This window comes from Oncorhynchus nerka, linkage group LG16 (genome assembly GCF_034236695.1).
Source record: "Oncorhynchus nerka isolate Pitt River linkage group LG16, Oner_Uvic_2.0, whole genome shotgun sequence".
Taxonomy (NCBI): Eukaryota; Metazoa; Chordata; class Actinopteri; order Salmoniformes; family Salmonidae; genus Oncorhynchus; species Oncorhynchus nerka.
In genome coordinates this window covers 38422454-38440110 of record NC_088411.1, presented here as the reverse complement: position 1 = coordinate 38440110, position 17657 = coordinate 38422454, and the positions used below count along the sequence as shown (strand labels likewise).

The window sequence follows — 17657 nt, the reverse complement described above, 5'->3', positions numbered from 1 at the left end:
ACTACTGTTCGGCCATGTGGTCATGTGCTACAGACCCTAGTTTTGTCACACCTGGACTACTGTTCGGCCATGTGGTCAGGTGCTACAGACCCTAGTTTTGTCACACCTGGACTACTGTTCGGCCATGTGGTCAGGTGCTACAGACCCTAGTTTTGTCACACCTGGACTACTGTTCGGTCATGTGGTCAGGTGCTACAGGCCCTAGTTTTGTCACACCTGGACTACTGTTCGGTCATGTGGTCAGGTGCTACAGACCCTAGTTTTGTCACACCTGGACTACTGTTCGGTCATGTGGTCAGGTGCTACAGACCCTAGTTTTGTCACACCTGGACTACTGTTCGGTCATGTGGTCAGGTGCTACAGACCCTAGTTTTGTCACACCTGGACTACTGTTCGGTCATGTGGTCAGGTGCTTTGTTTAAACAGTGTGTTGCAAAATGATCTCACTGAAGATAGTTTTAATCACATGCTTTTTCAAACTGCCAACTCATGCCAAAAGATCCAACTGATTCTGCCGTGGTTCCGGTGCTTTCTTCGATTCCAAAGCTGCTTTCAAACACCGACCTCTACTGGACACCGTACTTAGAAATACATAGTTAGGTTTCTGTACTTGTGGTTTCACCTGACCGGTGGCGTAGCAGGTAGAGTAGGGAGCTATGGGACAGTCAGGGAAAGGAGGGAGTTTGACTCCTGTTGAAAACACACTCTCTTAGAACATAGTTTTATGTGAAACCACACTTTCTGCACTGTTGTTCAAATACTTTTAAATTATTTAGTAAGTATACGTTTCTGTCTTAAGCACTGTAAGTAAGACCATGGATTCAGTTTAAAAAAAATAGTCAACTTGAAGGCAAAACAGGGAGGCATGATGTTAACCTGGTAGTCCAACTGAGTATTGGTTACTAAAGAGAGCGACCTACCGCTGAGTTTTGATGAAAACGCTCGCTGCTATTTACTGTTGACCTGCAGATGTCACTAATATGCATTGTGAACAGATAATGAATCTCGTGAGTAAAGAACCGTTTAAAAAAATTAAAATAAAAATGTTGGTGCAAAGCTCCGAAGCCTCTAGAATGCCTCGTTTCATATCACTAGGTGTTAATGACCCAACCGGCTGGCTCAAAATAAGACAATGTGTCCAATTCTGTCCAAAATCCACCTGAATTTGGTTGGTTTTATCCCAGTTATACCTTCTGGTCATTACTTTTTTTTTTTGTAACAGCCTGAACATAAAACCTAAACATGCACTGATATCAGACATTCATACAGGGCACATACAGTCTATATGAATATACATTCATTTAGGGCACATACAGTCTATATGAATATACATGAGTATGAGTATACAGTCTATATGAATATACATGAGTATAGGGCACATACAGTCTATATGAATATACATGAGTATAGGGCACATACAGTCTATATGAATATACATGAGTATAGGGCACATACAGTCTATATGAATATACATTCATATAGGGCACATACAGTCTATATGAATATACATGAGTATAGGGCACATACAGTCTATATGAATATACGTGAGTATGAGTATACAGTCTATATGAATATACATTCATATAGGGCACATACAGTCTATATGAATATACGTGAGTATGAGTATACAGTCTATATGAATATACATTCATATAGGGCACATACAGTCTATATGAATATACATTCATATAGGGCACATACAGTCTATATGAATATACATTCATATAGGGCACATACAGTCTATATGAATATACATTCATTTAGGGCACATACAGTCTATATGAATATACATGAGTATGAGTATACAGTCTATATGAATATACATGAGTATGAGTATACAGTCTATATGAATATACATTCATATAGGGCACATACAGTCTATATGAATATACATGAGTATAGGGCACAGAATATACATGAGTATGAGTATACAGTCTATATGAATATACATTCATATAGGGCACATACAGTCTATATGAATATACATTCATTTAGGGCACATACAGTCTATATGAATATACATGAGTATGAGTATACAGTCTATATGAATATACATGAGTATGAGTATACAGTCTATATGAATATACATTCATATAGGGCACATACAGTCTATATGAATATACATGAGTATGAGTATACAGTCTATATGAATATACATGAGTATGAGTATACAGTCTATATGAATATACATGAGTATGAGTATACAGTCTATATGAATATACATTCATATAGGGCACATACAGTGTATATGAATATAGATTCATATAGGGCAGTCTATATGAATATACATGAGTATGAGTATACAGTCTATTAACTCATGTGAATTATTCACGTGAACAAATGCACGTAATAATCACTCTGAAAGTCACGTAACCTCTCTGCCTGGCTGGACGTACAGCCTACGAAGGCTTTATAAAGGGTTTATGAGACGTCACAATGGCTACGAAGCAGGACTTATAAGCTGCCATGACCTGTATTTATATTTTGTATTTCTTATCTGACCCAGCTAAGAGAGAGATGTAACAGCTGTACATAAAACTGGCTGTGATTTACATTCCAGTGAATTTCTTATCTGACCCAGCTAAGAGAGAGATGTAACAGCTGTACATAAAACTGGCTGTGATTTTCATTCCAGTGTATTTCTTATCTGACCCAGCTAAGAGAGAGAAGAAACAGCTGTACATAAAACTGGCTCAGGAGGCTGTGATTTACAGTCCAGTGAATTTCTTATCTGACCCAGCTAAGAGAGAGAAGTAACAGCTGTACATAAAACTGCCTGTGATTTACATTCCAGTGTATTTCTTATCTGACCCAGCTAAGAGAGAGAAGTAACAGCTGGACATAAAGACTGGCTGTGATTTACAGTGAAATTACCCTCTGCTGTCATTTCTACATTCAGTTCTGCCACTGTTATGACACTGGTCTTTCTCATACAGGAACTCGGAATGACAGATGCACACACACACACACACACACACACACACACACACACACACACACACACACACACACACACACACACTACTCTCCCCTTTGCCTGACTGAACAGTAATCTCGTCCTCAACAGACACACAGACTCCATTCATTTCCTCTTCTCGTTACATGACACGCATGTTTGCCGGCTGGGCAGGAAAAAAAGATGACACACAGAGTAACACTACACGCTGGTCTACACACACCGAGCCTCTCTCTCTCTCTATGGTTCTCTCTCTCTATGGCTCTCTCTCTCTCTCTCTCTCTCTCTCTCTCTCTCTCTCTCTCTCTATGGCTCTCTCTCTTTCTCCCTTCCACTTTACTGAGTATCAATAACCTGTTAGGACTTTTAGTTGAGTTGAAAATAACATGATCTGGGAAAATATTGAATAATCAATCCGGGGTAATTCTCTGTGATTGTACTGGTACGTGTGTAGGGCGAATAAACAGAGTCGGGGCCTTGTAAACCATACACCTCTTTTCTCCGAGCTGCTTTCAGAAGGGGGACGAATCCATAACCAGCAAATACAATCTAAATCCTGCCTGAGATAGGCCTTGCCCGTTTAAATAGGCTGTATTGAATTAAGCGGGTCAAAAAACAGAAATCGATCATTCCGTCGTCCATCTCTGTGCTGCTGCGCCTCGCTCCACCACGCCCGTAATCAACACTGATCCCTGAGAGGAATTAACCTAGAGAGAGAGAGAGACCAGAGGGGAATTAACCTAGAGAGAGAGAGAGACCAGAGGGGAATTAACCTAGAGAGAGAGAGAGACCAGAGGGAAATTAACCTAGAGAGAGAGAGAGACCAGAGGGGAATTAACCTAGAGAGAGAGAGACCAGAGGGAAATTAACCTAGAGAGAGAGAGAGACCAGAGGGGAATTCTAGAGAGAGAGAGACCAGAGGGGAATTAACCTAGAGAGAGAGAGAGACCAGAGGGAAATTAACCTAGAGAGAGAGAGAGACCAGAGGGAAATTAACCTAGAGAGAGAGAGAGACCAGAGGGGAATTAACCTAGAGAGAGAGAGAGACCAGAGGGAAATTAACCTAGAGAGAGAGAGAGACCAGAGGGAAATTAACCTAGAGAGAGAGAGAGACCAGAGGGGAATTAACCTAGAGAGAGAGAGAGAGACCAGAGGGAAATTAACCTAGAGAGAGAGAGAGACCAGAGGGGAATTAACCTAGAGAGAGAGAGAGACCAGAGGGGAATTAACCTAGAGAGAGAGAGACCAGAGGAGAATTAACCTAGAGAGAGAGAGAGACCAGAGGAGAATTAAACTAGAGAGAGAGAGACCAGAGGGGAATTAACCTAGAGAGAGAGAGAGACCAGAGGAGAATGAACCTAGAGAGAGAGAGAGACCAGAGGGGAATTAACCTAGAGAGAGAGAGAGACCAGAGGGGAATTAACCTAGAGAAAGAGAGAGACCAGAGGGCATGTCTTTCCAGTTGTGGTAATGTATGTAAGGGAAAGACTATTGAGGAGTGAGGAGGACATCGGTTCTACATGTCCTCCTAACCCTGAAATATACCCACCCTTTAAAACCAACACAAACATAGTTCCTCACAAAATGCCATCTCCCTCACAAAACACACACACCTGTCACACACACACACACACACACACACACACCTGTCACACACACACACACACACACACACACACACACACACACACACACACACACACACACACACACACACACACACACACACACACACACACACACACACACACACACACACCTGTCACACACACACACTGTCACACACACACCTGTCACACACACACACACACACACACACACACACACACACACACACACACACACACACACACACACACACACACACACACACACACACACACACCTGTCACACACCTGTCACACACACACACACACACACACACACACACACACACACACACACACACACAGTCTTTCTCTCTTTGAAACAATCTGTTTCCTTTCCCAACAATCTGTGAGTATGTAACGGTACAGATCAATACAGGTTTGTGATGTGCTTCCCTTCTGAGTGCTTCTCTCGCGCTCTCTCCCCATCTCTTCATCCCTCCCTCCCTCCCTCCCTCCCTCTCTCTCTCTCTCTCTCTCTCCCTCCCTCCCTCCCTCTCTCTCTCTCTCTCTCTCTCTCTCTCTCTCTCTCTCTCTCTCAATCTCAATTTCAATTCAAAGGGCTTTATTGGCATGGGAAACATATATTTACAGTGCCAAAGCAAGTGAAAGAGATTTAAACAAAAGGTAAATGAATAATCACAAATCAAAACATTACACTCACAAAACTTCCAAAAGAATAAATACATTTCAAATGTCATACTATGTATATTGTCACGACTTCCGCCGAGGTTGGCTCTCCTACCCGTTCGGGCGGTGCTCGGCGGTCGTCGTCACCGTCCTACTAGCCACTACCGATCCCTTTTCGTTTATCTGTTGGTTTTGTCTGATTGGTTTCACCTGTGTGTTGTTTAGTTAATTAGTGTCTGTATATATTGTAGGTTGTCCCACCCTTGTTTTGTGCAGGATTGTTTATGTTGTCATTATTTTCGTCTATCGGTGTTTTTGTGTTTCTTATTCTCCGGTTACTCTGTTATCCTGTGTTGGATAATTTCACCCTGTGTGTGTTTGGGTTCACCGTGTTTGTTTTGTTCAACGGAGAATAAACTTTATATCGCTATCTGCTCTCTGCGCCTGATTCCACCCACCTTGATTAGACGTGACAGAATCCCGCACCACCATGGAATCAGCAGGAGCAGCAGCGTCTCCTCTCCCATCGATGGAAGAGAGGGTCCTCCATCATACCAGCGTGCTTCACCGGATTGGTTCTGCTATGGACCAAATGATGGAGAGAATGGATCGATGGGAGAGGAGTGGCCTCCCCACCTCATCTCTAGCAACCCCTTCTCCAGCACCCCCTGTTTCTGCGACCACATCTGGCTCTGCGGCTCTTCGGCTGACACTCCCACGGGAGTTTGACGGATCGGCGGCTGGGTGCCAGGGTTTCCTCCTTCAGCTGGAACTATACCTGGCTACCGTGCGTCCTGCTCCCTCTGGAGAGGAGAGCGTGTGCGCCCTCGTCTCCTGCTTGACTGGGCGAGCCCTCGAGTGGGCCAACGCAGTGTGGAATGGTCCGGACTCGGCTGTTTCACCTGCGTCAGGAGACGAGGAGCGTACAGGATTTTGCCCTAGAATTTAGGACTTTGGCAGCAGGAGCAGGATGGAACGACAGGGCCTTGATTGATCATTTTAGATGTAGTCTCAGTGAGGACGTCCGCAGGGAGCTGGCATGTCGGGACACCACATTCACACTGGATGGACTTATCGATCTGGCTATCCGTCTCGACAACCTGCTGGCTGCTCGCGGGCGTTCGGATCAGGTCCTGTCGTTTCCTATCCCCAGCCCCCCTGTTCCTATCCCTATGGAATTAGGAGGTACGGCTTCAAGGGGGACCGGAGGAGGAGTGTCCTCCTGCACCAGTTGTGGTCGACGAGGGCACACGTCCGACCGGTGCTGGAGGAACTCGTCTAGGAGTCGGGAGGACAGGCGGAACACTGCTCGATCACCCCAGGTGAGTAAGCACCAAACTCATTCAGAGCTTCCTGTCGGTCATGTGTTTCTATTGATTTCTTTCCCTGGGTTTTCCCCATCTCTACAGCATAAGGCGCTAGTCGATTCAGGCGCAGCTGGGAGTTTTATGGATCGTGGGCTTGCGTTAAGGCTAGGGATTCCCCTGGTGTCGTTAGATCGACCTTTCCCCGTGCACTCCTTAGATAGCCGGCCATTAGGGTCAGGAGTGATTAGGGAGGCTACGGTGCCACTGGACATGGTAACGCAGGGTGATCATAAGGAGCAGATTAGCCTGTTCCTTATAGATTCACCTGCGTTTCCAGTGGTGTTGGGGGTTCCCTGGTTAGCTCAACACAACCCGGTGATTTTCTGGCGACAGGGGGCTCTTAAGGGGTGGTCAGAGGAGTGTTCAGGTAGGTGTATAGGAGTTGCCGTTGGTGCAACTACGGTGGAGAGTCCAGACCAAGTTTCCACCGTGCGCATTCCCTCTGAATATGCCGATTTGGCTATCGCCTTCAGTAAAGGGAAGGCGACCCAATTACCACCTCATCGTCGAGAGGACTGCGTGATAAACCTTCTGGAAAACGCTGCACTTCCTAGGAGTCACGTGTATCCATTGTCCCAGGAGGAGACAGTTGCGATGGAAACATATGTTTCCGAATCACTGGGACAGGGGTACATTCAGCCCTCCATATCACCCGTCTCCTCAAGCTTCTTTTTGTGAAGAAGAAGGATGGAGGTCTGCGTCCGTGTATTGATTATAGAGGTCTAAATTCCATCACAGTGGGGTTTAGTTACCCACTACCTCTCATCGCTACGGCAATGGAATCATTTCACGGGGCGCGATTCTTCACAAAACTGGACCTGAGGAGCGCGTATAATCTGGTACGTATCCGGGGAGGAGATGAGTGGAAAACCGCATTTAGTACTACTTCTGGTCATTATGAGTACTGCGTCATGCCATACGGGTTGAAGAATGCTCCAGCCATTTTCCAATCCTTCGTAGATGAGATTCTCCGAGACCTGCTCGGGCAGGGAGTGGTAGTGTACATTGATGACATCTTGATCTATTCTGCCACACGCGCGGAGCATGTGTCTCTGGTGCGTAAGGTACTTGGGCGACTACTGGAGCATGACCTGTATTGCAAGGCGGAGAAATGTGAGTTTTTCAAACAGTCCGTTTCCTTCCTGGGGTATCGTATTTCCACCTCCGGGGTGGTGATGGAGGATGATCGCGTTACAGCCGTGCGTAATTGGCCGACTCCGACCACGGTGAAAGAAGTGCAGCGGTTTTTAGGGTTTGCCAATTACTACCGGAGGTTTATCCGGGGTTTTGGTCAGGTGGCTGCTCCCATCACCTCACTGCTGAAGGGAGGACCGGTGCGCTTGCGCTGGTCAGCAGAGGCGGGCAGAGCTTTCAGTCGTCTGAAGGAGCTGTTCACAAATGCGCCCGTGTTGGCGCATCCGGACCCCTCTTTAGCGTTCATAGTGGAGGTGGATGCATCAGAGGCTGGGGTTGGAGCCGTGCTGTCCCAACGCTCGGGCGTGCCATCCAAACTCCGTCCGTGTGCTTTCTTTTCAAGCAAGCTTAGCCCAGCGGAGCGAAACTATGATGTGGGGGACCGGGAGTTGTTAGCTGTAGTCAAGGCTCTGAAGGTGTGGAGACATTGGCTTGAGGGGGCTAAATACCCTTTTCTCATCTGGACTGACCATCGTAATCTCGAGTACATCCGGGAAGCTAAGAGACTAAATCCACGTCAGGCTAGATGGGCCATGTTTTTTACTAGGTTCCAGTTTACCCTCACATATAGGCCAGGCTCCCAAAACACTAAAGCTGACGCACTGTCTCGCCTCTATGATACCGAGGAACGGTCAGTAGAGCCAACTCCCATCATTCCACCGTCATGTCTCGTTGCACCGGTGGTATGGGAGGTGGACGCTGAGATAGAGAGGGCCTCAAGGTCAGAACCGGCTCCCCCTAACTGTCCTGTAGGGACCAAGTACGTGCCGAGGGTGGTCCGGGACAAGCTGATTAGGTGGGCTCATACTCTTCCCTCCTCGGGTCATCCTGGTATTAAGAGGACAGTGCAGAGTCTGAGAGGGGAGATACTGGTGGCCCACACTGGCTAAAGACGTGAGATTTTATGTCTCCTCCTGCTCAGTGTGTGCTCAGAGCAAGGCTCCTCGGCACCTACCTAGAGGGAAATTACAACCCCTCCCCGTTCCACAACGGCCGTGGACACATTTATCGGTGGATTTTCTTACCGACCTTCCCCCGTCCCAGGGAAGTACTACGATCCTGGTCGTTGTGGATCGGTTTTCTAAGTCCTGTCGTCTCATTCCGTTGCCCGGTCTTCCTACGGCCCGGCAGACTGCTGAGGCTTTGTTTACCCATGTCTTCCGGCACTATGGGGTGCCTGAGGACATCGTCTCTGATCGGGGTCCCCAATTCACGTCCAGAGTGTGGAGGGCATTTATGGAGAGACTGGGGGTCTCGGTTAGCTTAACCTCAGGTTTTCACCCCGAGAGTAATGGGCAGGTGGAGCGCGTTAACCAGGATATGGGCAGGTTTCTGCGGTCTTATTGCCGGGACCGGCCTGGTGAGTGGGCTAGGTATGTTCCATGGGCCGAACTAGCCCAGAACTCCTTACGCCACTCCTCTACTAACTTGTCTCCTTTTGAGTGTGTGTTAGGTTACCAGCCGGTCCTGGCTCCATGGCATCAGAGTCAGACCGAGGCTCCTGCGGTGGAGGAATGGGTACAGCGCTCCAAGGACACCTGGAAAGCCGTTCAGGACTCATTATGGTTAGCGGGAGAACGGCAGAAGAGGAGCGCTGACCAACACCGCAGTGAGACCCCGTGTTTGCACCGGGGACAGGGTCTGGCTCTCGACCCGAAACCTGTCTCTCCGCCTGCCCTGTCGGAAGCTGGGGCCGCAGTGTGTGGGGCCGTTCAAAGTCCTGAGGAGAATAAACGATGTGTGTTATAGGTTACAACTTCCTAGGTATTACCGTATTAACCCCTCGTTTCATGTGTCTCTCCTCAGGCCGGTGGTGGCTGGTCCCCTGCAAGAAGGTGAGGTGTCTGAGGTCCCTCCGCCCCCTCTGGACATCGAGGGGCCCCCGGCGTATACAGTTCGAGGCATTCTGGATTCGAGACGCCGGGTGGGGGGCCTACAGTACCTCGTGGACTGGGAGGGGTACGGCCCGGTGGAGAGATGCTGGGTTCCGGTGAGGGACATTTTGGACCCTTCTCTCCTGATAGATTTCCACCGCCTCCACCCGGATCGCCCAGCACCTCGTCCTCCGGGTCGTCCTCGAGGACGGTGGCGGCGCGCTGCGGGAGCCGCGCGTCAGGGGGGGGGGGTACTGTCACGACTTCCGCCGAGGTTGGCTCTCCTACCCGTTCGGGCGGTGCTCGGCGGTCGTCGTCACCGTCCTACTAGCCACTACCGATCCCTTTTCGTTTATCTGTTGGTTTTGTCTGATTGGTTTCACCTGTGTGTTGTTTAGTTAATTAGTGTCTGTATATATTGTAGGTTGTCCCACCCTTGTTTTGTGCGGGATTGTTTATGTTGTCATTATTTTCGTCTATCGGTGTTTTTGTGTTTCTTATTCTCCGGTTACTCTGTTATCCTGTGTTGGATAATTTCACCCTGTGTGTGTTTGGGTTCACCGTGTTTGTTTTGTTCAACGGAGAATAAACTTTATATCGCTATCTGCTCTCTGCGCCTGATTCCACCCACCTTGATTAGACGTGACATATATATACAGTTGTAACAATGTGCAAATAGTTCAAGTACAAAAAGGAAAATAAATAAACATAAATATGGGTTGTATTTACAATGGTGTTTGTTCTTGACTGGTTGACCTTTTCTTGTGGCAACAGGTCACAAATCTTTCATCCAATAGATATAGGAGTTTCTTTTTAAATTTGCAAATAAATTCATAAAAAATCCTACAATGTGATTTTCTGGATTTTTTTTCCCATTTTGTCTGTCATAGTTGAAGTGTACCTATGATGAAAATTACAGGCCTCCCTCATGTTTTTAAGTGAGAGAACATGCACAATTGGATGCACAACATCCACCAATTGTACATGCAATTGGTGGCTGACTAAATACTTTTTTGCCCCACTGTACATACACTTTTCCCATTATAAATCTGTCTACTGTGTCTAGAGGGTTGCACAATTCCAGGATTGTTTAATAAATTCCCAAATTCTCGTAAGGAGGGAATAAGCACTAAATATGTACATCTGAAAATCCTCCAAACAAGTAATCTAACAATTTCCCAACATCTACCTAATACACACAAATCTAAATGGGTGAATGAGAATATGTACATATGAATATATGGATGAGCGATGGCCGAGCAGCATAGTCAAGAAGCAGTAGATGGTATAAAATCCAGTATATACATATATATATATATATATATATATATGATATCAGTAATGTAAGATAAGTAAACATTATTAAAGTGGCATTATTTGAGGTGGCATTGATTAAAGTGACTAGTGATCCATTTATCAAAGTGGCCAGTAATCGCAGTGTAGGCAGCAGCCTCTCTGAGTTAGTGATGGCTGTTTAGCAGTCTGATGGTCTTGAGATTGAAGCTGTTTTTCAGTCTCTCAGTTCCAGCTTTGATTCACCTGTACTGACGTCGCCTTCTGGAAGGTAGCGGTGTGAACAGGCAGTGGCGTGGATGATTGTTGTCCTTGGTTATCTTTTTGGCTTTCCTTTGACAGCGGGTGGTGTAGGTTTCATGGAGAGCAGGTAGTTTGCCCCCGGTGATGCGTTGTGCAGACCGCACCGCCTTCTGGAGAGCCTTGCAGTTGAGGGCGGTGCAGTTGCCGTACCAGGCGGTGCAGTTGCCGTTTTGTGTGACAAGACAAATTTGTTCAGCCTCCTGAGGTTGAGAGACGCTGATGCACATTCTTCCCCACACTAACTGTGTGGGTGAACCATTTCAATTTGTCAGTGATGTGTACGCCAAGGAACTTAAAACTTTCCACCTTCCCCACATCTATCCCTTTGATGTGGATGGGGGTGCTCCTCTTCTGTTTCCTAAAGTCCACTATAATTTCCTTTGTTTTGTTGACGTTGAGTAAGAGGTTGTTTTCCTGACACCACAATCCGAGTACCCTCACCTCCTCCCTGTAGGCTGTCTTGTCGTTGTTGGTAATCAAGCCCACTGCTGTTGCGTTATCTGCCAATTTGATGATTGAGTTGGAGGCGTACATGGCCACGCAGTCGTGGGTGAACAGGGATTACAGGAGGGGGCTGAGCACGCACCCTTGTGGAGCCCCAGTGTTGAGGGTCAGCAAAGTGGAGATATTGTTCCCTACCTTCACCACCTGGAGGCGGCCCGTCAGACAGTCCAGGACCAATTGCACAGGGCAGGGTTGAGACCCAGGGCTTCCAGATTGATGATGAGCTTGGAGGGTGTTGAATGTTGAACACACTACGGTGTTGAATGGTGAGCTGTAGTCAATGAACAGCATTCTTACATTAGTATTCCTCCTGTCCAGTTGGGATAGGGCAGTGTGCAGTGTGATGACGATTGCATCGTCTGTGGACCTGTTGGGGAGGAATGCAAACCTGTCGGGGCGGGATGCAAAGTGGGTCTAGGGTGGCCGGTTAGGTGGAGGTGATATGATCCTTGACTAGTCTCTTAAAGTACTTCCTGATGACAGAAGTGAGTGCTATGGGGCGGTAGTCATTTAGTTCAGTTATCTCTGCCTTCTCTGCCTTCTTGGGTACAGAAACAATGTTGGTCACAGTCCTTGTTAGCGAGCCGCGACGGTGGTACTGTATTATCCTCAAAGCGGGCAAAGAAGGTGTTTAGTTTGTCTGGAGGCGTGTTGTTGGTTTCCGTGACGTGGCTGGTTTTCTTTTTGTAGTCTGTGATTTCCTGTAGACCCTGCCACATACGCCTTTTGTCTGAGCCGTTGAATTGCGAATCTACTTTGTCCCTGTACCGGAATTTCGCTTGTTTGATTGCCTTGTGGAGGGAGTAACTACACTGTTTATATCCAGCCATATTCTCAGACCTCTTTCCATGGTCAAATGCGGTGGTTCGCTTTCAGTTTTGCGTGAATGCCGCCATCTATCCACGGTTTCTGGTTAGGGTAGGTTTTAATAGTCACAGTGGGTACAACATCTCCAATACACTTCATAATAAACTCACTCATCGAGTCAGCGTATAGATCGATGTTGTTCTCTGAGGCTGATTGGAACATATCCCAGTCCACGTGATCAAAACAATCCTGAAGTGTAGATTCCAATTGATCAGACCAGCATTGAATGGTTCTAGTCACTGGTACATCCTGTTTGAGTTTCTGCCTATAAGACGGTAAGAGCAAGACGGAGTCGTGTTTGGATTTGCCGAAGGTAGGGCGAGGGAGGGCTTGGTAAGCATCACAGAAGTTAGAGTAGCAGTGATCGACTGTACCCCCACGAGTACTACAATCAATATGCTGATAGAATTTAGGTCGCTTTGTTCTCAAATTAGCTTTGTTAAAATCCCCAGCTACAATAAATGCATCCTCAGGATATATGGTTTCCAGTTTACATAGAGTCCAGTGAAGTTCCTTGAGGGCCGTTGTGGTGTCTGCTTGAGAGGGAATGTACACAGCTGTGATGATAACTGATGAGAATTCTCTTGGCAGGTAATATGGCTGGCATTTGATTGTAAGGAATTCTAGGTCGGGTGAGCAGAAGGACTTGAGTTCCTGTATGTTGTTATGATTACACCATGAGTCGTTAATCATGAAGCATACACCCCCGCCCTTCCTCTTCCCAGAGAAGTGTTTATCTCTGTCAGCACGATGCATGGAGAAGCCCTGTGGCTGAACTGATTCCGCCAACATATCCAGAGAGAGCCATGTTTCCGTGAAACAGAGGATGTTACAATCTCTGACATCTTTAATTTCATCTACCTTGTTGTCAAGAGACTGGAGTAGTATACTCAGGAGCGGTGGGTGATGTGCACGCCTACAGAGCCTGACCAGGAGGCTGATCCATCTGCCCCTTCTGCGGGACCGTTATTTTGGGTCGGGTTCTGGGATTAGAGCCATTGTCCAAACAGAGGATCCGCTTTGGGGTAAGTCGTATTCCTGGTCGTAATGTTCGTAAGTTGACGTCGCTCTTATATCCAATAGTTCTTCCTGGCCTTTCAGGGTGTTTTTCCTAGCCACCGTGCTTCTACTGTACATCTGCATTGCTTGCTGTTTGGGGTTTTAGGCTGAGTTTCTGTACAGCAATTTGTGACATCGGCTGATGTGAAAAGGGATTTATAAATACATTTGATTGATTGATTGAAATTTGATTGAATAAGACTTAAGATTTCCTGGGGTAACAATGTAAGAAATAATGCATAAAAAAAAAAATACAGCATCGTTTCCTAAGGACTCGAAACGAGGCGACCATCTCTGTCGGCACCATCTTGTTGCATTATAAATGAAATATTATCTACTCAAGAAATGTAACATTACAATATTCAAACGTAGCCTTCAAACCTCAATGGGAACTGTCTGTTCTACAGTTAAACTGCGCATCGAATTGCATTGAGCAAAATACTTTAAATACTGTAGCTTATCTATTGAGTCCAATTACATGAGTGATGGGACAAATGGTAGGTGTAGGTGGTAGGTGTATAGGAGTAGGAGGTAGGTGTATAGGAGTTGCCGTTGGTGCAACTACGGTGGAGAGTCCAGACCAAGTTTCCACCGTGCGCATTCCCTCTGAATATGCCGATTTGGCTATCGCCTTCAGTAAAGGGAAGGCGACCCAATTACCACCTCATCGTCGAGAGGACTGCGTGATAAACCTTCTGGAAAACGCTGCACTTCCTAGGAGTCACGTGTATCCATTGTCCCAGGAGGAGACAGTTGCGATGGAAACATATGTTTCCGAATCACTGGGACAGGGGTACATTCAGCCCTCCATATCACCCGTCTCCTCAAGCTTCTTTTTTGTGAAGAAGAAGGATGGAGGTCTGCGTCCGTGTATTGATTATAGAGGTCTAAATTCCATCACAGTGGGGTTTAGTTACCCACTACCTCTCATCGCTACGGCAATGGAATCATTTCACGGGGCGCGATTCTTCACAAAACTGGACCTGAGGAGCGCGTATAATCTGGTACGTATCCGGGAGGAGATGAGTGGAAAACCGCATTTAGTACTACTTCTGGTCATTATGAGTACTGCGTCATGCCATACGGGTTGAAGAATGCTCCAGCCATTTTCCAATCCTTCGTAGATGAGATTCTCCGAGACCTGCTCGGGCAGGGAGTGGTAGTGTACATTGATGACATCTTGATCTATTCTGCCACACGCGCGGAGCATGTGTCTCTGGTGCGTAAGGTACTTGGGCGACTACTGGAGCATGACCTGTATTGCAAGGCGGAGAAATGTGAGTTTTTCAAACAGTCCGTTTCCTTCCTGGGGTATCGTATTTCCACCTCCGGGGTGGTGATGGAGGATGATCGCGTTACAGCCGTGCGTAATTGGCCGACTCCGACCACGGTGAAAGAAGTGCAGCGGTTTTTAGGGTTTGCCAATTACTACCGGAGGTTTATCCGGGGTTTTGGTCAGGTGGCTGCTCCCATCACCTCACTGCTGAAGGGAGGACCGGTGCGCTTGCGCTGGTCAGCAGAGGCGGGCAGAGCTTTCAGTCGTCTGAAGGAGCTGTTCACAAATGCGCCCGTGTTGGCGCATCCGGACCCCTCTTTAGCGTTCATAGTGGAGGTGGATGCGTCAGAGGCTGGGGTTGGAGCCGTGCTGTCCCAACGCTCGGGCGTGCCATCCAAACTCCGTCCGTGTGCTTTCTTTTCAAGCAAGCTTAGCCCAGCGGAGCGAAACTATGATGTGGGGGACCGGGAGTTGTTAGCTGTAGTCAAGGCTCTGAAGGTGTGGAGACATTGGCTTGAGGGGGCTAAATACCCTTTTCTCATCTGGACTGACCATCGTAATCTCGAGTACATCCGGGAAGCTAAGAGACTAAATCCACGTCAGGCTAGATGGGCCATGTTTTTTACTAGGTTCCAGTTTACCCTCACATATAGGCCAGGCTCCCAAAACACTAAAGCTGACGCACTGTCTCGCCTCTATGATACCGAGGAACGGTCAGTAGAGCCAACTCCCATCATTCCACCGTCATGTCTCGTTGCACCGGTGGTATGGGAGGTGGACGCTGAGATAGAGAGGGCCTCAAGGTCAGAACCGGCTCCCCCTAACTGTCCTGTAGGGACCAAGTACGTGCCGAGGGTGGTCCGGGACAAGCTGATTAGGTGGGCTCATACTCTTCCCTCCTCGGGTCATCCTGGTATTAAGAGGACAGTGCAGAGTCTGAGAGGGAGATACTGGTGGCCCACACTGGCTAAAGACGTGAGATTTTATGTCTCCTCCTGCTCAGTGTGTGCTCAGAGCAAGGCTCCTCGGCACCTACCTAGAGGGAAATTACAACCCCTCCCCGTTCCACAACGGCCGTGGACACATTTATCGGTGGATTTTCTTACCGACCTTCCCCCGTCCCAGGGAAGTACTACGATCCTGGTCGTTGTGGATCGGTTTTCTAAGTCCTGTCGTCTCATTCCATTGCCCGGTCTTCCTACGGCCCTGCAGACTGCTGAGGCTTTGTTTACCCATGTCTTCCGGCACTATGGGGTGCCTGAGGACATCGTCTCTGATCGGGGTCCCCAATTCACGTCCAGAGTGTGGAGGGCATTTATGGAGAGACTGGGGGTCTCGGTTAGCTTAACCTCAGGTTTTCACCCCGAGAGTAATGGGCAGGTGGAGCGCGTTAACCAGGATATGGGCAGGTTTCTGCGGTCTTATTGCCGGGACCGGCCTGGTGAGTGGGCTAGGTATGTTCCATGAGCCGAACTAGCCCAGAACTCCTTACGCCACTCCTCTACTAACTTGTCTCCTTTTGAGTGTGTGTTAGGTTACCAGCCGGTCCTGGCTCCATGGCATCAGAGTCAGACCGAGGCTCCTGCGGTGGAGGAATGGGTACAGCGCTCCAAGGACACCTGGAAAGCCGTTCAGGACTCATTATGGTTAGCGGGAGAACGGCAGAAGAGGAGCGCTGACCAACACCGCAGTGAGACCCCCGTGTTTGCACCGGGGGACAGGGTCTGGCTCTCGACCCGAAACCTGTCTCTCCGCCTGCCCTGTCGGAAGCTGGGGCCGCAGTGTGTGGGGCCGTTCAAAGTCCTGAGGAGAATAAACGATGTGTGTTATAGGTTACAACTTCCTAGGTATTACCGTATTAACCCCTCGTTTCATGTGTCTCTCCTCAGGCCGGTGGTGGCTGGTCCCCTGCAAGAAGGTGAGGTGTCTGAGGTCCCTCCGCCCCCTCTGGACATCGAGGGCCCCGGCGTATACAGTTCGAGGCATTCTGGATTCGAGACGCCGGGTGGGGGGCCTACAGTACCTCGTGGACTGGGAGGGGTACGGCCCGGAGGAGAGATGGTGGGTTCCGGTGAGGGACATTTTGGACCCTTCTCTCCTGATAGATTTCCACCGCCTCCACCCGGATCGCCCAGCACCTCGTCCTCCGGGTCGTCCTCGAGGACGGTGGCGGCGCTGCGGGAGCCGCGCGTCAGGGGGGGGGGGTACTGTCACGACTTCCGCCGAGGTTGGCTCTCCTACCCGTTCGGGCGGTGCTCGGCGGTCGTCGTCACCGTCCTACTAGCCACTACCGATCCCTTTTCGTTTATCTGTTGGTTTTGTCTGATTGGTTTCACCTGTGTGTTGTTTAGTTAATTAGTGTCTGTATATATTGTAGGTTGTCCCACCCTTGTTTTGTGCGGGATTGTTTATGTTGTCATTATTTTCGTCTATCGGTGTTTTTGTGTTTCTTATTCTCCGGTTACTCTGTTATCCTGTGTTGGATAATTTCACCCTGTGTGTGTTTGGGTTCACCGTGTTTGTTTTGTTCAACGGAGAATAAACTTTATATCGCTATCTGCTCTCTGCGCCTGATTCCACCCACCTTGATTAGACGTGACATATATATACAGTTGTATACAGTTGTAACAATGTGCAAATAGTTCAAGTACAAAAAGGAAAATAAATAAACATAAATATGGGTTGTA

The 17657-nt window shown here is 47.9% G+C and overlaps 1 long non-coding RNA gene across 1 annotated transcript; it reads left to right on the top strand.

Moving 5' to 3' along the window:
- The first annotated feature begins 6120 nt into the window (after positions 1-6120).
- Positions 6121-10271, top strand: LOC135561246 (uncharacterized). The gene is made up of 2 exons (XR_010459350.1): positions 6121-6555; positions 9601-10271. It is a non-coding gene; the product is annotated as an uncharacterized LOC135561246 (long non-coding RNA).
- Positions 10272-17657: the final 7386 nt, after the last annotated feature.